This window comes from Terrapene carolina, unplaced genomic scaffold (assembly GCF_002925995.2).
Source record: "Terrapene carolina triunguis isolate 2854851 unplaced genomic scaffold, T_m_triunguis-2.0 Scaffold93, whole genome shotgun sequence".
Taxonomy (NCBI): domain Eukaryota; kingdom Metazoa; phylum Chordata; order Testudines; family Emydidae; genus Terrapene; species Terrapene triunguis.
Window position 1 is genome coordinate 23,640,697 of NW_020664444.1, and position 26,352 is coordinate 23,667,048.

The following is a 26,352-nucleotide window of genomic DNA, read 5'->3' on the forward strand; positions in this document are numbered from 1 at the left end:
AGCAAAAGAGTTTCATCCGCACTTTTGGCCTTCCGCTCTCCCGAGTTCCCTGGTAGCTATGCCTAGTGGACCCCAACATGCAGGTTGACACATTACAAAAGGCATTACTATAGAATCTTTAGATCTCTTCTTACACACATACACAGATATAATTATTAGATATACAATTATAACCAGCTGTATGAGCAGTATTACTACAATTGGATGGAGCACGATTTCCCAAGCCTTCTTATATTTAACCGATCTAGCTGTAAAAAGATCTTCCCACCAATAGGACGATTTGACTTCATCACCAATTCTTTTTAACACCTTTTTGATCTGACCCACAGAATGATGAACAGTGAGTAAGGCGTGAGCTCCTTGAGCCTGGAGCTGCTTTAGGTGATAAACCATATCCTTATGGTGCATTAAACGCTTAAATGCTTGGAGGTTTCTCCTATATGAATACGTGGAAGATGGTCATAGGTAGAGTAATTCATTCGTGTTCAATGTGATAAAAACCATTAATAAACAATTTTTTACATAAAGTTCTTACACACAGACAGTGACTATCAATAACCACTATAGCCGAATTTTGAAAATACATAGGATGGTGAAGTTGGTAATTACATTTTCCTTCATGAGGATCTAAACATATATGAGTCTCCTCCCATACTCCAGTGGTACGGGTAAAACCCAATTTGTCTTGCTCCACATAAGCTTGTAAATTTAAAGAATAATATTGCTCTCTTCTTACATGCACCCATTTGGTATTTTCCATAGGCATCATTAGGGAATTGTTCACAAACATTCCCAAAAGAATCAGGGGCTGAATCCTTTCCTCTATGGCATTCCTTAAAGTAAGTATATATTCCACGATAGTCTCATTAGCATGGTCACAGGTGAAATTCACCATTTTCCACCATTGCTGCTTTTCTTTTTTGAATTTGGTGGCATTAGACCAGATAATGTGTTTAATTTCCTGCGGCACTATACCATTATAACCATCCCTGAGTATAGCCTTTGCAATATCGAGAAGTAACTGCTGCGCTTGCATACATGCAAGTGCCTTTGTTAGATTAGACTGCTAGATAGTGCTCCTATAATCTGAAGGTGGTCCATTTCTTGCACTTCTAACCATGTTGGTAATGTATTAGCAATATTTAAACCTAACTCACCGAAGTCATTCAACACTGCTGAGAGGGGGTTGGCTAGTGAGGAGATGTTGTCTCCCACTTCACCTATGCATGACGCCAGGAACTGCTGATCTACCGTATTCAGCACTCCTATTCCAGTTTCCACTCCTCCTAGGATCTTAGCAGCTAGATCTCTCTTAACTCTGTGGGGAAATGGTTGTTGCAAGACATTACCTTGTACCCACGCCATCCATCCCATTAACAAAGGTGTTACATACCAGACATATTCTTTATGCATAGGGATTACAGAAACTTGAACCTTTAAAACCAATTTTTTTAATACAAAGTGAGGTTTTATCATTAAACTGTGAGATACATCCCTTTTTACTACGAGTGGTCCCATGAAACTATTGTATGGCACACGGGCTACAAAAACTCTAAATGTCCTTTTTAATCCAAAAGGACCTTTCAATTCCCAGTTCCCAGTATCATGTACAGAAGCATTCAGTTTTAACCAAACATGACATATTGCTCCAAAACTTTTGGGGTGTTCCTCCATTTCGCAAAATTTTGATTTTACAACCTCCTCAGGAGCCTTATTACAATGAGCAATACATTTCTGACATTTTAGTTCAATATGATACATTTGATGACTAGGGAGAAGGACCTTTACATTTATTGAAGATACATTAGTGTGGGTAATACTCATTATGATAGATACATTGAATGGACTTGGAGCCATGCTGTTATTGTATTTAACCATGGCATAAATACATTTTGAACCATTCCAATCTTGTATACTGATAGAACAACCCTTAAAACTTTGATCATCCAGCAACCACTTACATTGCCCCATGACCTTCTTAATAAATTTTATCTGCGTCTGAGGATTGATAATAGGGTCGTGCTTCCTCTGGGCATCATGGATAGTGAAAACTATGATAGACTTATTTCCTTCAATTTCCTCAAAGGATAGATAACAATATCCACTCAAAGTATATGCATAAACATTCACTAGACCTGACAAAACATCCTTAGGCATGACCCAATAATCAGGCTCTAATGGTAATTTAGATGGGACAATACTAACGTCTTCCTGTTTTTTATGACCTGTTCTGAAACGTCCTCCTCCTACTCCATATGAATCTGGTTTCCAAGGCCTCTTACTTTGACCTTTTATCCATTTGGGAGGAACTTGTCTGATTGTGGTTGTCTGCACATCAGGCATTTGGAATTTCTCTACTCCTATTTCTTCATTAGAATACCATTGTTTTGTCGGGACTTGTAGGCTGGGTATTGGTGGAGTTGTTATTCCTTTTTCTGCCTCCCTGTCCTTTTCCACATTGTCCTCTAGTTCCTCAGTCTCATGCTCATTAAATCAGGATCAACTTCTGGGAATACGGGTACTTCCCACTTATGTGCCAACTCTTAGTTCACTAGACAATACCAATGTTCATTTTCGTTAACCAGTAACATAGAAGATACCCCATTGGTATCCAATAAACGTATGTACAAAATTATGACCAAAAAAGGGGTCTTCATGTTTTTCTTCCCTATAGACAAACAGAGAACGAGAAACAATTACAACCTTATGGTGGCTTAGCATCATCTTTTACTGCAATTTCCTTGCTCCCTTTCCATGACTTTAATTGCGAAGAATGAAACCATTTGGGAACCCTCTTTTCCCCTGTGGAAATTTCTAATAAATACGCCATGGGACTAGCCTTTTCCAGTATGACAGCTGGACCTGCCCATCTAGGGGATAGCGGATGGTGTTTCTCTGAAAAATATTGGAAGAGGACTTTATCCCCTATAGCCCATTCCACAAAAGATAAATTGTTTTTCAAACTTTGGTCCATTTTCTTGCCTTTAAATTGACAGCAACCTGCTTCTGCACTAAGCTGATGGAATTCAGCAGTTCTCTGATATAGCAGTCCAATCTGACCTGTGGTGCATAGTTATCTGGAGGCATCCCTCCTTCTAACCACCAGTATTCTGGAGTTCTCATCATTTGTCCAGTAAGGGCTTCATGAGGAGAAAACCCTATCACACTGCAGGTCGAACGAATTGCCATAAGAATTAAAGGCAGTTTGACATCCCAATTTTTTCCTGAGGCTTCTACTACTTTCCTGAGAGCATTCTTTAATGTGCCGTTGCTTCTTTCAATTCGACCAGATGCTTGGGGGTGTCCCGCAACATGAAATCTTTGCTTAATGCCAAGTGCCACACAAAGCTGTCGCGTTAGCTCGCCTGTTAAAGTGGGTACCCTGGTCCGAATCTATAACTTTTGGTAACCCAAACCTGCTAAAAGCTTGCTCTAAAAGTACTCTGGCGGAGGTTTTTGCCGTGCAGTTCTTCATGGGACAGGCCTCTATCCATTTTGTGAATGGCTCTATAAGAACTAAACAATACAGATTACCTTTGCTCGTCCTCGGCAACGGACCTAAGAAATCTATCTGCACTCTTATCTAGGGACCATCAATGGGCTGGTGAAGTAATGATCCCTTTTGGATCCTTGAATCCAGGTTACACATGGCACAGCGAAGACAGTTGTATATCCAAGATTCCTCTTCCTTGACCATTGAAGGCCACCATCCTAGGGTGAGTAGGCGCTTCAAGGTTTTCTCTGTTCCATAATGACCTTGCTCGTGGGCTAATTTAATTAGCTCTTGGTGTAGACAGGATGGGATTACTAACACAGGGATGCTTCCAATGCCTTCCTGCTGGTTTTCCCTTCTTGCCAGGACTAATCCTGTCTTATCAGTATAGATGGTAAACCCTCTCACCGCTGCTTGCTCAACAACTCCATCACACTGGTGTCCTTCTGCTGAAGCTGCTTTAAATCCTGATGTTGCAGGGTTTTGGTGGGATGGACAGCGTTCACAACATCCGTTGGTACATTCCATTCAGCTTCTACGCCCAGTAAAGCAGCCTGTTTTGCCAGTTTATCCACAGCACTATTCAGGATAGAGATCTCTGACTGATTTTTCCTGTGGGCTTTAACCTTGAACAGGAAAGTTTTTCTTTGTCTTTCTTCTGCCAGCTTCCAAGCGTACAGTAAATACGGAGCATGAGCTATTGGCTGCTGATCCGCCGAACACATGTTCCTCTCCAACCAAACTGCCATCCAATCGATAAATGCCCTCAGGACCCAGTTTGAATCTGTACACACCGTGATATTTTTCTGTGGATCTGCTGGTCTTAAAGCAGCTATCACTTCTGCAATTTCTGCTGCTTGCTCTGAGTGATGGTGGATGGTGCCTTGCACTGTCTTCCCTGAAGAAGCCTGCATAGCTGCAAAACCAGTGACAGGGGATCCATTATGGTGATAACTGGATCCATCCACCACCCAGATTTCCCGAGAATGTTTTTAGCATCCTCATATTTGACTTCAAGGAAAAGGGGAGTTTTAAATGCTGGTGCATACATTTCAGGTAATGGGCATTCATGAGCTTCTCCCGCAGTCATCAAAGCATAGGGTACAGCAGCCAAGTGTGGAACCTTTTGCACTTCTATATCCCTATTTAAAAGGGTTAAAGTCCACGTTGCCAGTCTTGGATTAATGACCTTCCCTGAATTCGCTTTTCCTGACAAGATTTACTGTACAGGAGCATGTGCTGTTTTTAGTATTATAGGAGACATGCCTATAATATAAGCCAAGTGTTGTAAGTCCCATACCGATGTTAAGACTTCTTGTTCACAACTAGAAAACCTGGATTCTATTTCTGATAAAGTTCTTGAGCCATAAGCCACCGGTTTTAAACTGGTGCCTTGATGTTGGAGTAACACTGCACTAATGGCTCTCTCAGTGGATCCCAACTGTAAGTAATAAGGTTTGTCAGGTTGTGGATATGCCAAGGCAGATGCTTCAGTTAATGCTTCAATTGGTATACTGCTTCTGCCTTCTTGCCACCCCACTTCCATTGCTGATCTTTTCTTAACAAAGAATACAGTGGCTTTGCAATGCTGGCATAGTCCTGTATAAAGTTCCTGGAAAATCCTACGAGACCCAGAAACGACCGGAGCATACTAACATCCACAGGCACAGGCAGCTTGCAGATCAGGTTTACCCTTTCTGTATCTGGCCATCTTCCTGCATCCCCTAGTACTACACCTAGGTATGTGACTCTTCTGGACACTAACTGGGCCTTTGACAGATTCACCACAAATCCAGTAGTTAGACTCTTGTTCAGAACTTCTTGGAGAGCCTCTATATTTCCCTCTCTAGTAGTGGTTGCAATCAGCACATCATCTACGTAGCTCACAATGTTGTTTTTATAGCATAGCCCTTGCCGCATAGCTGCTACTATTTTGTGGCATATCGTTGGTGCGTTATGATATCCCTGAGCTGCTCGAGTAAATGTTAATTGTTTGTCCTGATAAGTGAATGCAAATTTGTAGAAATAGTCTGGATGGAGGGGAATTGAGAAAAAGGCATTCGAAATATCAAGAACTGAAAGTAGCTCCTGCAGTAATTAAAGACATAATTTCTGGATATCTCGCCACCACTGGCGTCAGTCTCGGTGTTACCTTATTCCATCCTCAATAATCTATTGTGAGATGCCATGTCTTGCCATTGGCTTTTAAACCCGGCCACACTGGTGCATTGCATGGGCTTTCGCATTCAACTAGTACACCCTGATCTTGTAATGCCACTATGGTTTCTTTTATACCCTCCTTTGCCTCCGCTGAATAGGAATCCTGCTTCTGAGGCTCAGGGTCAGGTCCTACAACTTTAACCACTGCTACCACCTTTCCACAGCTGAGTTTGTTTTTAGCAAAAACCAGTAAATTACTCTTTATCGCCATCTCTATATCACTCTCCCATGTGGGAAGAACAAAGTCTGCAGGTGCCTTTAAAGCACATAGTCTATGAACTCTAGATATCACTGTACCATGGTTTTGTTCCAAGGATTCACTAAGGGATTGAATAGGAATGTCCACAATAATACTTAGCTGTTTCAGTAAATGAATTCCTAATATTTCACAGCCCCCTAGGGATTGTAATCTCCAAGAAGCTAATACTGATAAATGTCCTAAATTACTTTTTATGTCCTTAGAAAAGGGTACAATGCTTGTCTTACAACTGTAACTTTCAAGAGTCTTTACACTCTTGGCAGCAATTTATCTTGTGGTGAACCATCTGTGCACAAGATGCTGGTTGAATCCCCCGTATCCACCAACACCTTTTGACAGAATGACCCAAACTTTCCTTCCAACATGATGTTAACTGTTGGTCTCCCCCACTCATCATTTATGATGGGAGCCACAAATCAGGGGGAGTGAAAGCTGGGCCCCTTCACTGAGGCTCCAGGCAGGGAGAATACTGTTGTGTATTTCCCTCTGCCTGCTGCTTCTCACGCTAATATTTAAACAGTCTCTGAAAGAGTTCAGTTGTAGGAAGTCGATCTAATTGCTCTCTGGTTTCATATTTTAAAAGTCTTTTCCACAATACGTTCCTGAAGGCCTTTAGCTTGCAACCAAGTTGCTGTTTCTTCCTTAAACCCGTTGCTCTGCTTATTATTATTGTTGCCAGGCTTATTGCCAAATTTCCCATTTTGTGAACTCAGAAACCCTTTTACTGCTGATACCTTCTTTTTAGGGAGAGTACCAGTTAATTTGGTTGCGTCCTTAGTTAGCTCGTAGGCCTCTCTCACTCTTGATTCCAATTGCTGGAGCCCTATGGTTGCTGGATTTACTGGTCCCATAGCTAACCTCAGGGCAGGTGTAAGCCCTTGTATTACCAATTCACAAAATAGCTGGCACATTACACTGCACATTACCATTCTAGTCTATTGGTGCCATACCAACTAACCAATACAAAAAGGTCTCTGGATGCTCTGTAGCTTCCTGTTTTTCTTTATACACTTTCCCCATAAAGTTATCATATGGAAAAAACATTTTATACACACCCATACATATATCTACAATTTCAGTGACATGTCCCATAGGCAATCCATCTGGTAAGGCATTGAAATCCTCTACACTCAGACATTCCCTGACTATCAGAAGGGAATCTTCCTTGCTACGGTTAGGTAAGCAGCTTAAGCATGCTAGCCAATTCAAAGCATTGTTCCTATCAAGCTGGCCCAGCTGCTTTCCTAAAGCTTTTGCTTGTTCTGCCAATAACACCTTTGTTTCATAGCGTGTCTCAGTAGGCTGTTGAGCCCCATATTGCCTGCCTATAGTAGTGATCAGGGAAATCGGTGGCTTACTTTGTCCCATCACCCTTGGGTCTTCATCTAAATTAAATGGCACTGATGGAATAAGGCCTTTCTCTGTGGTAGAATAACATGGTGGATCATCCCTATGTTCCTCAGTCTCTTCATCTGAACCTTCCCCGGAAGTGAACTCAGCTAGCGGGTTAGTTTCCACCGCACTAATCATACCCCTAGAGATCTTTAGCTGCTGCTGCAACCTCTGAATCTTGTTCAAGCAGGCTGAATGATTTATTACTTCAGAACCTTGAGCCTGGTTGGTCTCCCTCAGGAGCTGTTTAATAGTAGCTAGGGCCTCTTCTAATTTTGTGGACAGGATTTGATTTTCTCTTTCCGCCCCTGCCCTACACAAATTGGCCTCCTGCAGCTGTTCTTCTAGCTGCATGATTTGCCCAGCTTGTTTTGTCATTTGGGCAGTATCCATCGGATGTTGTGCCACTGCCTTCTCCAATTCCAACCCATTTTTTTCCCCTTGATCTTTTGCCTGGTTGGCTAGGGCTTTAAGGTGACTCACCCTACCATCCAGTTCCCTACACACTGTGGTGAGCCCATAAAACAATGCTCGCTTCTGTAATATTTTTTGGGAACCGGCTTGCTTGCCAAATACCGACCCCACAACATTTGTAATTTTTGTAGTGCCTCATCTCCCTGAAAAGCCCCTTCCTTCCAAGGGTTTTGAGATTTCCCAAAAACAGACACTGCATATGCCAAACTATTTTTATTAGACTGCTGGGACTATCCTTCCAGGCTGAAGACCTTCTCCATAATTCATTCGCTTACCACGGGTAAAATAGACAGTAGTCATGTCAAAGCCGAATAGTCCACCTTCCTAGACTTGTGGTGGTTATTCGCCTATGGTCAGTAACTCACGAGAACCCACAGCTGTCTCCTTTGGAACCCAGCAGTGCTCGGTCACGACCACGGACAGTTGTCCTAGAGATGGACGGTTAGGGCCTTACCCCCCACCTCTGCCTTAGATTAAGTGACTGGCCAGGTCCACTCAACCCAGGACTTGACAGTCTGCCTTGCTGCAGGCTGCTTGGATCCACTCCCTAGGCTATGGGTGTAAACAGAATCATACACTACAGTGAGCCTCGGCCTGTGGGCCTCTAGCTCACTCTACATAAACCACAACCAAATGGGAAGACAACATATGTCTGAACAGGCAGTGACCTGGGGAACCTGTCCGACCAACCAATTGACGCCCTCACCGACACTGTTCCAGACCCTTCCCTCCCCGAGTCCATGGACCATTAGCCGGAATCTATTCAACCTAAGGACCCCAATCAGAGAGCTAAATCTCTAAGGAGTCCTGCTGTGGTTGCCAGTAAATGTTACCCCAAAATCTCTGTTATAGAATAATAAGGAGGTGACATATAAATAACAGGTTTGACTCCTACCAGCATCTATCAACTGGGAGAGTTAGAAATCTGTGTGCCTCCCGCCCGTGTTTCATTGAAATAAAGGATAGAGAGAATATAACCTTAAACAGAAAGAAGATTTATTAAGGGATAGTTACAACTGGCGGGGGAGGGGAGGAGATCCACTAAGGGGATCACTACAAATACCCCAGAATAGATTCTAGCAAGGGGCATAAAGCCTAGACTCTTAAACCATCCCTTGGTTAAACTATTAAGTGCCCAAAAACCAATTACTGTCTCTTTCACGGCAGATGGAGGTGGCTGCCTCGATGGTGGACAGCTCCTGCATCAATACTGACAGTTCCTTAAATGCTCTCTGTGGCACGAATTCCTGAGGCACACTCTGGCAGACACTGCCCCTAACCGGTTCCAGCCAGCTCTCAGACCCTCAAGTTCTGTCAGGAAACAGAGTTTCGGCAGGAAAATGCCTTGAAGAAAGGATACCAAGATGGAGTTCAAACCTTTCCTACCACATGCGCCATCTTGAATTCTTAGACTCTATTTTGAATTGCAGCAACATTTATTATAATACATAACAAAAGTATAACCATACACCAATAACACCTTACAACATGACCTGACATTCCTTTTAGGAATCATTTAGTGGTTGTATTTATGATATGGTTTTGTCCCTGTCCACAACGTACTGGATAAAATTACTGAGATATTATTGTTACAATTACTCCTGGGACACTGCTTGCCTTCTTAAAGGTGGGAAAAGGGAATCCAGAGGTCTGGGTGTAGTAGGGAAAATAGTGTTTTAGCCTAGGCATGCAGGTTGGAATTTGGAACAACCCAGCAAATAGGTGATCACCCAAACACATAAATGGGTCTTTGAGGCTAACATCATGAGCAGAACAACTTTAGGGATGACACGATAGATAACTGACAGCCTATATGGCATCAGTTGTCCTTTTCATTAAACCTTTATGTTATTATATTTATCATGATTAATCTTGGTGAAGGTGAAGTCCTTAATGTTCTTGAATGTCTTTCAGCAGAATAAATACAACATTAGAATTTTTTATCCCTGAAGGATTTGCTTCAGATTTCACTTTCCCTGTCAAGATAAAATGAACAGTATATTACGTCGCTCAGTTCTGTTCACAGTAAGAGTCATCTTGCTTTTATTGAATTCACATAGTATGGCAATTTTCAAGACGCTGAAGATAATTCTCTAAACACAGGTTCTTTAGAAACCCTCTCACTTTGTTCGTGTGTAGAATAGGTAGTTCAGAGGCCAAACAAAATGAGACACTGCTAATGATAGCTCTTAAAATCCTTGCCCTTGACTCAGCAAAGTTTCTGGTCATGCATCCAGGGAAAAGCTTGTACTGTTATAAATTTATATCTTGCCCATAATTCATCCTCATTTTGTCTAGAACTTGTCAATACTTGTGAAAAGAACTAGCTTTTAGCTTAGAACAAGTGAAGTTTCTAATAAAGCACAGTAGAGAAGTTCTTAGACAGGTTGTTTTCATTTTTAGAGTTTATCCCAAATTAAAGTTTTTACGCCAAATACAAATTAAAAAAAAAAGAGGTGGTTGTGACACTCTGTACCTTGGGGGAACACCCTGCACCCCCATGTTCATCCTTATAATATGATTGTGTGGTATCCAATGCAAAGTTTGTCATGTCAGGTGTCTTCGGAAGGCTCATGATGCACTGAGCATTGTTGTTATAGTAATGTTATATGTTGTAATTTCATGTATATAGTTATGAGGCTGCAAATGTGTCCTCATGGCTTAAAACAAGCCCAGGAAAAACTCTCCAGGAGCAGAGAGGCAGTTCACATCTCATCAGGGCATGTATGGGACAAACCCAGCCCAGCCTCACAGGAACAAAGGACACTGACTTAGGCAGCAACAAAGGATCTGTTGGACTCTTGAGTGAGTCACCCCCCTTCCCTTGGACAGTTTGGGACTACGATGAGGTAATGCTCACCTGACTCTGAAGGGGGGGGGGCAAAGCCAAGAGGGAAGAAAGGACATGATAAAAGGGAGAGACGTTTGCCATGCTGGCTCTCTCTTCCACCTCCATCTACAGACACCACCACCAAGTGACTGAAGCGCTGATCAAAGGGGAGAGCCTGGCTGAAGGGCAACCAGCCAGCATGTGGTGAGAAGCATCTAAGTTTGTAAGGGCACTGAAAGTGTTAAGATCAGCTTAGAATGCATTTTGCTTTTATTTCATTTGATCAAATCTGATTTGTTGTGCTTTGACTTATAATCACTTAAAATCTATCTTTTGTAGTTAATAAATTTGTTTGTTTATTCTATCCGAAGCAGTGCCTTTGGTTTGAAGCATTTCAGAGACTCCGCTTGGGATAACAAGCCTGGTACATATACATTTCTTTGTTAAATTGACAAACTCATACAAGCTTGCAGCGTCCAGCGGGCATAACTGGACACTGCAAGATGGAGGTGTGATGGTGTACCCCATAAGGCTTCATGGGAATATGCTTATGAATGTATATATGATATAACTGGAATATGTTTTATGCGACATATGCCATGTAACATATCTATGTAAAGGTTATGATCTACTGAATACATTCCTCCTATTTGTATGAATGTATCATTTTTGTATTTGAAGTTAGGAATATTGGCTATATACTTGCTTGATAGCCTTAGTAAAGCATTTGGTCAGCTTCTTGAGAAAGGAATGTGCAAATGAAGTGCCCAATCAAGAACCACTTAAGCCAACAATGAACTCGAAGATGCCAATCCACATCGGAGGTTTCCCAGGAATGTGGCTTAGCTGGTAAGAAACTCAGTCATGCATGGACATGTGACTTGCCCATGTGACTCCAAAACTCCATCTTGGAGCTGGACTTTGCATAGGAGAAAGGAGGGGGTCTCCACCCTCAAGAGAAAGTCTACTTAAACCCCTGGGAGACCCCTCCAGTTTGTCTTCAGCTGGCTCAAGAGATAGCCTCTCCACCCCCAAGGGTACCTGAAAGAAACTAGAACAAAGGACAGTAACTACAGGGGGTGTGAGTGATTGCTGGACCCAGACTAGAAGAAGACTAGTCTGTAAAAGGAAGCTTACTGGGTGAGGTTTTTATCTGTATTCAGTTTTCTTAAACATAGACTTGCGTGTTCTATTTTATTTTGCTTGGTAATTCACTTTGTTCTGCCTGCTACTACTTGGAAACACTTAAATCCTACTGTCTATATTTAATAAAATCACTTTTTACTTATTAATTAACCCAGAGTATGTATTAATACCTGGGGGGGGGGGCAAACAGCTATGCATATCTCTCTATCAGTGTTATAGAGGGTGAACAATTTATGAGTTTACCCAGTATAAGCTTTATACAGGGTAAAACAGATTTATTTGGGGTTTGGACCCCATTGGGAGTTGAGCATCTGAGTGTTAAAGACAGGAACACTTCTGTAAATTGCTTTCAGTTAAATCTGCAGCTTTGGGGCACATGGTTCAGACCCTGGGTCTGTGTTGGAGCAGACGGGCGTGTCTGGCTCAACAAGACAGGGTGTTGGAGTCCCAGGCTGCAGGGAAAGCAGGGGCTGAAGTAGTCTTGGCACATCAGTTGGCAGTTTCCAAGGGGATTTCTGTGATCCAACCCATCACAGGAGGTTCCTAGGGGTGTGTCTGGGACCGGAGATATTGGCTAGTGTCATTCGGTTGCACAATCCAAGCAGCGGCTGGCTAATAGTGCTCACTCGCGTAGCTGGGAGCAGCTTACATGCTAGAAGCTGTGCATGAACAGCCTGGGAGTGGGGATTCTCACAGCAGATCAGGTTAAGGCCGGCTCCCAGAGTCGTGGATTGTAGTGACCTAGCAGATCACCGGTCCAGATAACACGAGGGGAACGTCACAATGGTCTCTTTTGAAACTCCCTGCCTAACCTAGAGAGAAGTGGAAATTAAGGCATACAGCTAATAGTTATAACATTAAGATGTCTTTAGCAGAGGTATCCTTTGTGGAGGGTGTGACATTATTGACATGAACTGTGACTGTATACATCATTGTTGCACCCAAGGTCCTATAGTTGCACCAAATCTTGTACAAAGGAGGTCAAGTAAGGTGTCTATGGAAAGGTTGTAATTTGCTGGTTATGATTATGCTGTCTGTATGTGTGTATCATTTTTGTATTTGAAGTTACGAATATTGGCTATGTACTTGTTTGATTCTAAGTAGCATCAGTGAAGCATTTGATCAGCTTCTTGAGAAAGGGCTATTCTGAGTAAGTGCCCAATCAAGAAACAATTAACTGACAATGGACTTCGTGAGATGCCAATCCACATCTGAGCTTTCCTGGGAACGTTCAAACTAACATGTAAACAATGGCGTCAGCCTGTAAAAAGCTGAATCATTCATGGACATATGACTTGCCCAGGTGGCTACAAACTCCATCTTGTTGCTGTGATTTTGCACAGAAGAACAAAGGGGTTTCCATCCACAAGAGAGAGAATATAAAAGGCCCTGGAAGCCCCTCCATTTTGTCTTCAGCTGCCTCAAGAGATGGCCTCTCCACCCCCAAAAAGATGCCTGAAAGAAACTGGAACAAAGGACAGTAACTATTGAGGTGTGAGTGATTGCTGGACCCAGGCCATAAACTACAACTTTGGTCTGAAAAGGATTGGGCCCAGACTAAAGGAGACTAGTCAGTGAAAGAAGCTTATTGGAACATTTCTGAGGGTCAGATTTACCTATATTCCACTTACACTTGTGTTTTTATTTTATTTTGCTTGGTAACTTACTTTGTTCTGTCTGTTATTACTTGGAACCACTTAAATCCTACCTTTTATACTTAATAAAATCACTTTTTCTTATTAATTAACCCAGAGTAAGTAATTAATACCTAGGGGAGCAAACAGCTGTGTCTATCTCTCTATCAGTGTTATAGAGGGCGGACAATTTATGAGTTTACCCCGTATAAGCTTTATACAGAGTAAAACTGACTAATTTGTGGTTTAGGCTCCCAGAAAGACTGAATACTGGGTGCTGGGAAAGTCCCTCTTAACTGAGAAGCCCCTGGGCTAAGTGAATCTTAGTTTCTGTGAACTGCAGGGGGTGAGGGGCAACCTCTTGGTCTGTGCTGTAGTTGACTGGAGTGTCTAGCTCAGCAAGAAGGGAGTGGAGGGAAGCCTTCTCTGGCAGAGGGGGTTGTTCTCAGTGGTATCCCAGCACATCTAGTGACAGTCTTGAGGGCGTTTCTGTGACCAAACCCATCACAGGGGAAAGTATCTTCTGTTTTGAAATATGAGGTAATCAGAGCTATACATTTAACTATAACTTCCTTAAGCCAAAGTTATTATACTTCAAATTACTGACATCGCAAAACCTAAAGTCCCTCAGTTCATGCATAAGAATACATTTGGATCTATTCTTATGGCTATGTGGAGCCCTATTAACTTCATTTGGGATTGTGTGTAGGCACAGGGGTCCTCTTCAGGGATCCAGTTGCAAGGTTGAAACCTTACTGAATTTCTGTTCGCCTTCCAATATATTCTGTGAAGATGCAACAGCCTGGAAAATACTCAGTTATGCCTTTTGTTATTATGCTCCATCTTCTGGAGAAAAGGTGATGTTTAATAAGTGTACAATGTATTGATTTACATCTGCGTTCATTAGCAATTTCTTTCTAAAAAAGATTATGTATCTTGGTAAACAGATTTCTCTCTCCAGGGGTGGTTTTTATTGGAGTTTATTTCTGTTGAGTGGTTAATTCAGATGAAAATTATATTTGACTAAATAGGAAGTATTTACATTGTTCATTCTCCTCACTTTATGTCTTCATTTTGTTCTGATATCCACAAACAGGTACATTACTATGTAGTATTTTCTTCTTTTTCCCTAGAGAAATCTATTCCAAAATAGCAGTGGAATTTATTCATGTAATTTTTATGGTCAAGTCTCTTAATGAATGCAAAGTTTAATAAAGCACTATGCAGTATTTTGACTTGGTATTCGCAAAGGAGCAAATATTTGCCAACTTTTACATTTTGCAGCAAGTTTAATTAAAAAGTGAAAAGTAAAATAAAGGTCACCGATTTGTGAAGGTCACATTAAAAGGAAATGTAACCATAACCAAATGTGGCTTTAGGCCACATTTAGCACCTGCAGCTCCTGTTGAATTCAATCAGATTTGTGGATGTTCAGTTCCTCTGATAAAATGGGAAAATAGAAATGGCTTGATTATCACTTCATAATTACAACATGAATTTATTACAAGACACAAAATTTTAAAAGGGATTATTGAGGTCAATAGCTGTGCTAAATATATTTTGTCTATAAGGATAAATCTTCAAATTGAGAAAAAAAATGTAGGAATCAGAGAAAAATATCTCATTCATATTAATATTGAACAGTCATTAACATGGATCGACCTAATGGCCAGCTAGGTTGATAACAGGTAGGGAGGAGCCGTGTTCCATCGGTCGCGACACGATGCTCCGGGGGAAGTCTTGGCAGGACGAACCCAAAGTTTCATGGCAAGGCACCCTGTTTATATTGTGATTTTCCTTCATTGGGACCAATGAGTTTTGCACCGTCATTCTGTAATCAATTGTTGTTTGACGAGTGCTTGTTTTCTTAAATTGTCCTTCTCATCCTTTATCTTGTTCTTTCATCAAGTTCTTCAGGGAGTTATCCCATGGCTGGTTTTGATCACAGCTGTCTTGTCCCCATTGATAGGTGCCTGTCTCATCTTTAGAGTCGTCAATCTGCCCTCCTCTGACATTTCAATAGGGGCGTGTTGCAGCCTCCTGGTGCCCTTGCGTCTGTCTGCAGTTCCTCCCTAGACCATCTGGTTCAGCGATGGCCTTCACACTTATCTCTTAATAACTACATTCCTCATTCACACACAAAACAAAATTAATGTACACAAAACATTTTGAACAGGAACATCAGGTTGCAATGCAAAAGAAAACAATCATGGCATTCTTTTACTTATTTTAAAATGCTAAACCTACAACAAATTGGTGACCCTCAAAGGTCTGTCACTACCTTGAAATCAGCACAAACACAGATTCTGGCTGATGTATCTCTACCAATGGCCCATTAGGCCATTCCTTCCTGCTATTCAAAAAGGGTGGCTGGCAGGATATAATCAAATCATATACCAATACATTTAATACATGCTACATTATGATTCTTTATCCTTCATTCTAAACTATATAAAATACAAACATAAAATCCTACTACTACAACTTCCTCCTGGCTGCTGTTCCCAGGGACTGCTCTCCAGACGGCCTCTGGGCACCCCGAGCTGCTGCTCCAGCTGCCCAGAGACCGTTGCTGCTTGGGTGGTCCTCAGGGCACCCCCAGGACTGTTGTTTGGGTGCTCCCCAGAGCCAGTCACACGGCCAATGTTCCGGCAGTCCTTGGAGCCAGCTGCCTGGAGTTGCCCGAGCAGCGGCTGGTGCGGCTAGCCCCAGGTCAGCCCCTAGGACTGGTGCTCAGATGCTCCCCGGGGCCCCCCCAGGACTGCTGCCCGGGTACTCCTCAGGGCTGCCCCCAGTACCACTGTTCGGGTGGTCCGCAGGACCAGCCGCACCGGCCGCTGCTTGGGCAGTCCCCAGGGCCAGCTGCTCGGGTGGCCCTGAAGTCAGCCTCACTAGCCGCAGCAGAAGTCATGGAAGTTGCGGAAAGTTATGGAATCCATGACTTCTGCAACCCCCGTGAAAGAATCGCAGCCTTATTTATAATGTTTTATACTTTTACTATATTTTTGTGTGCATTAAATCTTTGTATACTAAAACTATAAGGAGTTCTCTCTTCCAAGCCGACTGGGAAATATGAACACCTTCATTCAAGGTTATATATGTTCAGTAGCCCTGAGGTTGCATTCTCTGCAGTGCTTCCAGAAAAGACAGAGCTCTAACCTGTGCTGCAGCAAAGAGATAAATTGAGATGAGGGGAGTGTAATAAGGTTGAAACATAGTATTGCCTCAGCATTCCCATATCCTGTTACCTAATAGTACCATAAACTGTCTTAATTGTCACTGGCTATGTCTACACAGCCAAGAAAAACCCGCAGCTGACCCAGGCTTGCGGGGCTGTTTCTTTGCTGTGTAGAGTTCTGGGCTTAGGCTAGAGTGCAGGCTCAATGACCAAAGTCAACACAGCAGTGAAACAGCCCCACAGCCCGAGCCCTGTGAGCCCGAATCAGCTGGCACGGGCCAGCCACAGATTTTTCTTTGCTGTGTAGACATACCCACCGTGTCTGTGGCTGCGCTTTTTTCCAAAAATCCAATTGTGTTCTTAGCTCAAGTGAGTTAAGAACACACCTTTTTTTCTGAGTGAAGACAAGACCAGTAAGTAAACCAACTAAAATAAAACTTGGTTTTTGTGGCTCCCAACTGGTAATGATAATTTGGTATAGATGGATCAAACTTTCTTGTTTAACAGCAAATTCTTATTTCTTCTGGTGTGATTTCCCAAACATTGATAAGAGGGGTTTCAGGACTGAATTGGAAGCATTTTTTCTCGTGTGTACAGAAAAAATATTTAGCATGTCCTGGGTCTAGTTAAGAAATATGAGAACTAGTTGAGTGTTTAGTCAATTCAGATTTCGTTAGCCTTGGGAAATTTTAAGCATTTATTGCTATACATCAGTATTTCTGCATGTAGATGAAGTGCAGATGGAATAGGATAGCAAACATTTCTGGGTAAAATCATTCATTATTGCCAACTCATGATTTTATCATGAATCACGATATTTGATATTTTTCTGAAACAGCTCTTGGAGTGGTGATTGTGAGATGTTGGCTTTCATTTTTAAAAAGTAAGTTTCAAATTTCTTCAAATTTGTTTAATTCCTCTCTACCCTATTTCTAGATACATTTGGATAAAAAGTGTTGATGTCTCAAAGAATACCAGACCTCCATTTCACCTAACACCTCCTCTATTTTCCTCTCCCTTCCCCCCATCCCTTACTTTCTTTTCCCTATTCATGTACATCTTCTATTATTTTAATATGGTTATCCCCACTCTAACATGTTATATCTATGTCGTATTGTCTGGTCTTGCAGCTTTGACAAGCTATAAATCACGCAATTTCATAATTCTATTGGAGATCCCACGAAGCATACAGTACTTGGAAAGATATACAAGCTGTAAGATATTTACCTTTTTGTACTTTTCAGAGTCTGCTTCTTTATGAAAAATCAATAAAAAATTAAACACACAAAAAGGTGTTGTGAAAAATCGACCACATGTTGAGTTTGGATTTGATCAGCCTGAGGCTCCTTCATTGATACAAGCTCAGGGGGGGTCACAGCTCTCTTGTAGCTGCCCCCCGAAACAAGGAACACACAAGCCTTTTAAAGCTTAAAATCACAGACAGATCACACATACATTTTGTGTTGATTACCTTATTTGGAATACAATTGCAAAATTCAACAAAGGTCAAAAGCAAAAAGACACAATCATCTCCCTTATTTGGCTTTTCCTGCTATTGTTTTTCCCTGTCTAGCTTTTCTGCGGTTTGACTTTTCTAACGCTTCCATTGTGGCAATAGAAAAACAAGCTTGGCTATGGCAAATTGTGTTTGGGGACTTTCCACTTCGCCTCCTCATGCCCCCTGTACACAGAAGGCCATTGTTCTGTTTTGGAGACTTTCCAACCCACTTTCGCCTCCTCATGCCCCTTACACACAGAAGCAAGCTCAGCTAATATTTCAAGCCTACTAACTTGACCAAAGCACTAGCTTGAACAAAGCCTGAGGCCTGAGACCCTCTGTAAATTTTCCTTCACAAAGGTAAGTTTGTAGTTCTTATGATTGTGGAAAAAAGCTTGAAAGCATGAACCCTCATGGTTTAAAATCTCAAATGTATTACTTTATTTTAAAAATCAGGAGATTTTAAAACTTATCATAATTTTTTGGTTGGTGATACTACAAACAATATGTATGAACAGTTTGGAAAAAACAGAATAGCCTGGAAGGTAAATTATGGACATTCTAGACTGCTTTATTTTCAAAAGGGTGAAAGCCTATTGCCATCTTTCACAAGAATCACAAGGCGTTGAATCCATAGTTTGCTGTTTCTTCCATTCACACTTGTTGATCATCTAGTTGTAATGACTAACAGAGGACTTCCACAAATAATAAACAAAATTTATTAAATGTTGTTCTTATATACGTGGTGTATGGTTTCATTCTTTTTTAAGTTAGGCTTGCAATTTTTCTAGTTTCTAGGACAGTGAGTAGGCTGACACTAAATCTGACAATGTTATTCTAGCAATTGTACTCAGGCACATAGTAAATTTAAAATACTAAGCCACTTTTTTATTAGTTAGGTAATGAGGAACACTCCCTGACTCACTCAGATTTTAAGTATGTTTAAATAAAATATTGATCCATTATTTAAGTTGTATAGGTGTCAGATTTTATAGCCATAAAATAATTTTAAAAATAGCTATTTTAAATAGTAAATTCAGATGGACCGCTGTTCGATACAAATACACCTCTACCTCGATATAACGCTGTCCTCAGGAGCCAAAAAATCTTATCATGTTATAGGTGAAACCACGTTATATCGAACTTGCTTTGATCCACCAGAGTGCGCAGCCCCGCCCCCCGGAGCACTGCTTTACCGCGTTATATCTGAATTCATGTTATATCAGGTCGCGTTATATCGAGGTAGCGGTGTACTTAAATCAGTTAAAAGTAAGATAGGGATATTATAGCTCAGCTACACATCTACTGCATGTGTAGCATCCAATTCCTTGTGCTCCATATGTACCTTATTTCTGAGACTGAATAGACTAATTATTGTATGTAAGATCTTTTCTGCTGTTAGAATAGATGCAGATAACTAGGATCTCTCTAATGGCTCCATCATGTGGTGCAGTTGCTGCATTGCCTCAATATAGTATTTTTCTTTAAATGGTTTGTTAAACAGGGATTAAATATGCATTGAAGAAGCACAACTTAAAATAAATGCTACTCCACAGAAAGTAAAATCATGAACTAAAGTGTTCTCTCCAATACTGAAAAATGGGCTAAGAGAGCATTTGGGGGCTAAAGAAGTTCCTAACACTGAAGGATAAACTAATAAAATTGTCTAAGGCTTGAAGGCAAAAAGACTAAAGGAGTGATGAACTTGCCAACTCAGCACTGGTGAAAGCAATTAGCACACCGAATAAAGTTAAAACAAGGGTTCATCAGAATGAATGAATTAATGAATGAATTGGTAACCAATACATCCCAACTTTGATGCTGAAATCAGGAATACTCAATTTAAATAAATAATATTGTTGTGGAGGATGGGGCAGTACAAGATTGATTAGTTTATATTGTTCTGATCAGTAAAGGCCATTTAAAAGGATGTTGCAAATAATAGTCTAATCTGGTTTAAGACTGTGTTTTTTTAAAATCCTGTCCCTAAAAAGAGGTTTTCAGTGGTACATTGCTCCAGTGTCAGCCTATTTATAGGGTTACCATATGTCCTGGTTTTCCAGGACACTGCCTCTTTTTTGAGGCTCCATCCTCTGTCCTGGTGGGTTTTTCAAATAATAGAAATGTTTTGCAGAGCAGATGCTGTAGCTCAGAAACAGCCCAGATTGGGCCAGATTCCCTATTTGGTCTCTTCTCTGCATCTGCAGCTGATTGGTCCATTCCCCTGCAGCCACACCCAGACCCCAGCTCCCAGCCCTGATGGCTGTCGCTGCATCCTGGGCTTGTGCCAGCCACCATGACAGGGAGCAACACTGCCCCCCAGCTCCCTCTCTCCCACAGTGTCCTCTTGGAACCTGAAATATGGTAACCCTAGTCAGTCATGGACCAAAAGAGTAATCAAGGAAAAACACTCCCAGGGCTAAATAAAATACTCTAAAAATCTAAGAAAAACTTGCTGTTTCTCTATGCTGTCAAGCAATAGAGAACTCAAGAAAATAATTTTAAAGTCCTTGAGGAGGAGAGTAAGAGGAGAACCAGAGGGGAGAAAATAACATTCTACTAGCCCAAACGCCCCCCCCCCCGGCCGCTTGGGGCGGCAGAAAACCTGAAGCCCGCCCTGACTGTACCCTTCTTTTCTGCACTGTAGCTTCCACCTTGGACTGGGACAGTGAGGCGTTAAAAAAATTCCTTAGTCCTAGCAGAGGGGCTAAAATGGGGAAAGCCATCAGGAGTTCTCAGTCTTGATGGTCTTCCTTTTAAATTGGATCCACCCTAGAACAATAGGCAGCAGTCCATGAGAACTAATTCTCCCTCTTTGGACTCTGAGGAGGGGAGCTGGAGCTAAGCAACTCCGCACCTGCTGGGGTGGGGGATGTCACTTGACGAGTGAGCCAAAACTTTATTTTCTCTCCCTTCTCAAGCCTGTGGCTCTCACCCATCTTCCATTGAACACGAAGAGAAGAATGGAGTAAGAGGAGTGGAGTAAAATAGGGTCCTGGGATCCTAAAAGGATAGTAACCAAATCTGAAAGGCTCTTGAAGTCATGAGGACACTGGAGGGAGCAGTTTTTGTGTACAGGTATTTGTTATTTTTTCCTAGATCTGTTTATATATGGAAGAGTTTTTTAGGAACTCAGTCTTGCTTTAATAGTCAGGAGGTCTTTGAAATATTGTTTTTTTAAAATGTCCGTTCATTGTCCTTGAAACTGTAATGAACTGTGCTAATTTAGAATGTCTTGCTCTAGTGCAGTATGAATTCTTGATAAGAAAACATCTGTTACTTAACTCCTTACTTTTCAAGGCAAGAAAGTAAGCTTTAAAAGCTCTGTACCACTTGAATAATGCAATGAGCTACTACAATATAGTGCTTTGTTTCGTTAAATAACTCTTCCCCCGACCCTCACATACCTTGCCTAGAACTACTACTAGTTAATTGCAAATAGCCTAAATGCTGTATTAGCCTGGGAGGTCAGATGGGAAAACAAGGATCAATCTGCTTTTCTCACTCGAATTGAACAAGCTTCAGGAAGTGTTAGCAACATGCTATATCAGCTGGCTTTGAAATACCCACTGGTCTTTTTGGAGTACACTATCCATACTTGGGATGGAAAGGCTTTGTTATAAAAGGTGTAAGGGAGTGCCTCTGAGGGTACATCTACACAGGGATAAAAGGGTTGCTTCTGGAATGGGTCAGATAACTCAGGCTCGTAGGGCTTGGGCTGCGGGGCTAAAAATTGATGTGTAGACGTTTGGGCTCATGCGGGACCCTTGAGAGCTGGGACCCTCCACCCTAAATACCGTAGTGGATCTGAGCATAATTCCTGAAGAGCTTATAAACAAAAGACTCCTCCTTCAACTTAGATGAAGTCCATATTAGATTTGAGGACTTCAGTAACTCAGCCAGAGGTTATGAGTATATTACAGGAGTAGGTGAGATTCTGTGGCCTGCGATGTGCTGGAGGTCAGATTAATGATCATGATGGTCCCTTCTGGCCTTAAAGTCTGTAAGATGGTTGCACATCAGTATGTAAAGTGTTAGCAGAGTTGCTAGTTATATTTGACAAAAATGTAATGATATTGCAAGGCCATACTAATGGAGACACACAAGGAGCAGAATTAAAGCTTTTATTTGCATATAGTTGATACACAAGAACAATTTCAACATCCTATTCCAGGGGTAGGCAACCTTTCAGGAGTGGTGTGCCGAGTCTTCATTTATTCACTTTAATTTAAGGTTTCGCGTGCCGGTAATACATGTTAACGTTTTTTAGAAGGTCTCTCTCTCTAAGTCTATATTATATAACTAAACTATTGTTGTATGTAAAGTAAACAAGATTTTCAAAATGTTTAAGAAGCTTCATTTAAAATTAAATTAAAATGCTGATCTTACGCCGCCAGCCTGCTCAGCCTGCTTCCAGCCTGGGGTTCTGTTCACCTAGGCCTGCAGCGGGCTGAGCAGGGCCTGTGGCCGGGACGCCGGATGACAAGGGGCCAGCAGCTGGGACCCCAGACCTGGGGGGGGGGTGCAGGGGTCAGGGCAGAGGGTGCAGGGCAGAAGGCTGGGTGTGTGTGTGGGGGGGTTCAGAGGTCAGGGCAGAGGGCAGTGGGGATGTGGGGGGTTCAGGGCAGAAGGCCGGGGGTGTGGGGGGATTCAGGGGTCAGGGCAGAAGGCTGGTGGGTGTGGGGGTGCAGGGCAGAAGGCTGGATGTGTGGGGGGTCAGGGGTAAGGGCAGAGGGCTGGGAGTGTGTGGGGGTACAGGGCAGAAGGCTGGGTGTTGGGGGGGACTCGAGGTCAGGGCAGAGGGCTGGGGGTGTGTGGAGGTGCAGGGCAGAAGCCTGGGTGTTGGGGGCGACTCGAGGTCAGGGCAGAGGGCTGGGGTGTGTGTGGAGGTGCAGGGCAGAGGGATGGGGCTGTGGGGGTGCAGGGCAGAAGGCTGGGTGTGTGTTGGGGTGGGGGAGTTCAGGGCAGAAGGCTGGGGTGCTCGGCTCATGAGGGTGCTCCCAGCCCCCTCCCCTGAGCGGCTCATGGCAGGGAGCTGGAAGGGATATGCCCTGTTCCACCCCCTTCCTCCAGGCTCCATCCCTACCTCTCTCTGCCTGCTCTACGGAGCAGCGAGTACGCTGCCGCTCGGCTCTGCTCCGCTCCCCCTCCCCCTCACAAGGGCCATCGCCGGCAGGGAGAGGGAGGGGGAGGAGGAGGAGGAGGGGCCGGAACGCACCAAGCTGTGGGAAGAAGCGGGGGAGGGAAGAAGCTTGGCTGCTGCAGGATCAAGCTTCTGCCTCCTGCCCCCGCAGGGGAGAGCGGTGGGCGGGGAGGCTGAGTGGGGTGGGGGGCTGGGCCCCCCCCACCGCTCTCCCCTGCCAGGGCAGGAGGCAGAAGCTTGGTCCTGCAGCAGCCAAGCTTCCTTCCTCCCCCGCTTCTTCCCCCAGCGTGGCGCTTTCCGGCCCCTTCGCCCCTCCTCCTCGTCTCACTGGGCAGGCAGCGTGCCACTCAAAATCGGCTCACGTGCTGTAGGTTGCCGACCCCTGTCCTATTCACTGCTAGTTATAATGTGGCTTAATATCAGTACCAAAAAATTGGTACTGGGTGTATAGTAAAGATACATAGTGTTGTAGGCAACTCTGCCAGAGGAGACTAGCTTGCTGCCCTCTAGGTAGAGTGAGACCTTTCTATCTCTTTCTCCCTCTAGGTAGAGTGGCTATAAACATTTGTGTTGTAAAAATCCTTACCTCAATAACTAATTGGAAGGCATAGACTGTATATACATTCAGCCCAATCTGGAGACTTTTCTGAGTACCTGCAACTTCCATTTAATTAGCTGTTCAGTATCTCTCAAGATTTGGCCTATAGACATGTACTCTAGAGCCAAATCTAGAAATTCTTCATTTTATTTAATTGTTTATTCACATAAGCTCCCATTGCCCAGATTTTATTATTTCCATTGACATCAAGGATCACTTTACTAAGAGTAGCGAATTGCACAGTTAGGGCTATATAAAGAAAAATGACTTAATTGTTTCAGAGTACAAGGATCTCGATCTGATTAGGACTCTTTAATCTAGCAAAGGAATTCTACCTTTTTAAAAATTGCATAGATAGTATATAAAGGCTTCTTTGAAGCATGGCACACTGCTCTTGCTACCCCTAATTAAGTAGTATGAGCTCACCCCAGAGTCCTTACCAACATTTTCTGGCCTTTCCCCTCTGGTGTGATCTGTCAGAGGCACTTGATTGTTGCACTGCATCCCAGAGTGGCTGCATTTCAGTACTAGTTTATGTACTGTGACAGACCCAGACCAGTGGGGTACAGGAGTCTGGTAGAGGACAAATATACTGGTCACTGGATGAGTAGTTTTCTGTTCCCTGAGTGACCAGAGCAGGGGCTGTACTAGAGTAATCAGGAACCTGCTAGAACCAGTTAAGGCAGGCAGGCTAATTAGGGCACCTGGAGCCAATTAAGAAGAAGCTGCTAGAATCAATTAAGGTAGGCTAATCAGGGCACCTGGGTTTTAAAAGGAGCTCACTTCAGTTTGTGGTGTGAGTATGAGGAGCTTGGAGCAAGAGGTGCAAGGAGCTGAGAGTGAGAGGGTGAGCTGCTGGAGGACTGAGGAGCACAAGCGTTATCAGACACAAGGAGGAAGGTCCTGTGGTGAGAATAAGGAAGGTGTTTGGAGGAGGCCATGGGGAAGTAGCCCAGGGAGTTGTAGCTGTCATGTAGCTGTTACAGGAGGCACTATAGACAGCTGCAGTCCACAGGGCCCTGGGCTGGAACCCGGAGTAGAGGGCGGGCCTAGGTTCCCCCCAAACCTCCCAATTGACCTGGACTGTGGGTTCTTCCAGAGGGGAAGGTCTCTGGGCTGTTCCCCAACCCACATGGTGAATCTCTGAGGCAAGAAAATCCACCAATAAGCGCAGGACCCACCAAGATAGAGGAGGAACTTTGTCACAGTACACATAGTTGAAATGCTTGGGGGTCCTTCAAGTTGAATGGTGCCATAAAATCAACCTAAGTTATTTGATTTATCCTTCTCTACATTTTTCCTCCAAAACTCAATGGGATATTGGGCTTACTTTGTGTCAATAAAGTGATACAGGCTGCCTGGGAAATCACAGTAGGCTTCTATGCACAGTGTTATTTATATAGAGCCACATGTGGGCTTGTTGTTTTGTTACCAAATGAGCAGAATTAACTCAGATAAAAAAAAAAAAATTTTGCAAGTGCAAGAGCCCCTAGGATCTGTTCCTGGGGCCTCTGTTACATTAAAAGGAAGCATTTGTTTTTTCTTTCTTTATTCCATTCACCACAATACTAAGTTCTCAGAACAGAGAAATCATTGTAATTCATATTAATCTTATATTAAATGGCAATTGATTCCTGTTGCAATATGTAACACATTGCAGTGAGCAAAAATTCAAGCACTGGATAAATGTTTTCATGTAACCACTTACTTTTTGCTGCTGTTGTAGATTCATAGATTTTTAAGGCCAAAAGGGACCATTATGATCTAAAATAGCTACCTAATGGCACTGGCCAAAGAACCCCACCCAGTAAACTCTGCATCAAACATTAACTAAAGTCACAGTCAGAAGATGGAGCTGAGGGTCTGAACTGGGGTCAGAAGTCAGGAAGAAGTTGGGGGCTGGAGGAGGTACAGTCTGGGGCTGGAACAAGGCTAGAGACAGCACAAGCTGACTTGTAGGCTAGGGATGTGTTGAACAGCCACTGCACTGCTGCTGCTACTAAGCTTAAGTATCAGCCTGTTGACTCCTTCAACCAATCAGGTAGCACAGTCAGACAGCTTTTATCAGGGCCAGCTGCACTTGTTGGATTGCCAGGAGACTGGCTCTGATGTAGGCTAGACCCCTGACACAAGGATATGCCCCTTACCCTCTCACCTTTGGTCCTGTCCTAACTGTAATGGTGGAAGAAACATTCAATGCATGCAGAAGGGTCCCTTCAGAGCACCTTCTAAATTCAAAGATGGTAGTTGTGGATGCAACCCTTCAGGGATGGGATGCCCACATGGATGAGTTAACAGTACGGGACCTGTGGTCCCCAAGAGAGAGGAAAATGCACATCAGTCTCCTAGAACTCAGAGCTGAATAGAAGGCCTGCAAATCCTTCCTCCACCTAACATCAGGACAGTCAGTCCAATCATGACTGATAATACGACCACCATGTTTTACATCAACAAACAAGGTGGGACCAAGTCATCCCCACTCTGCCA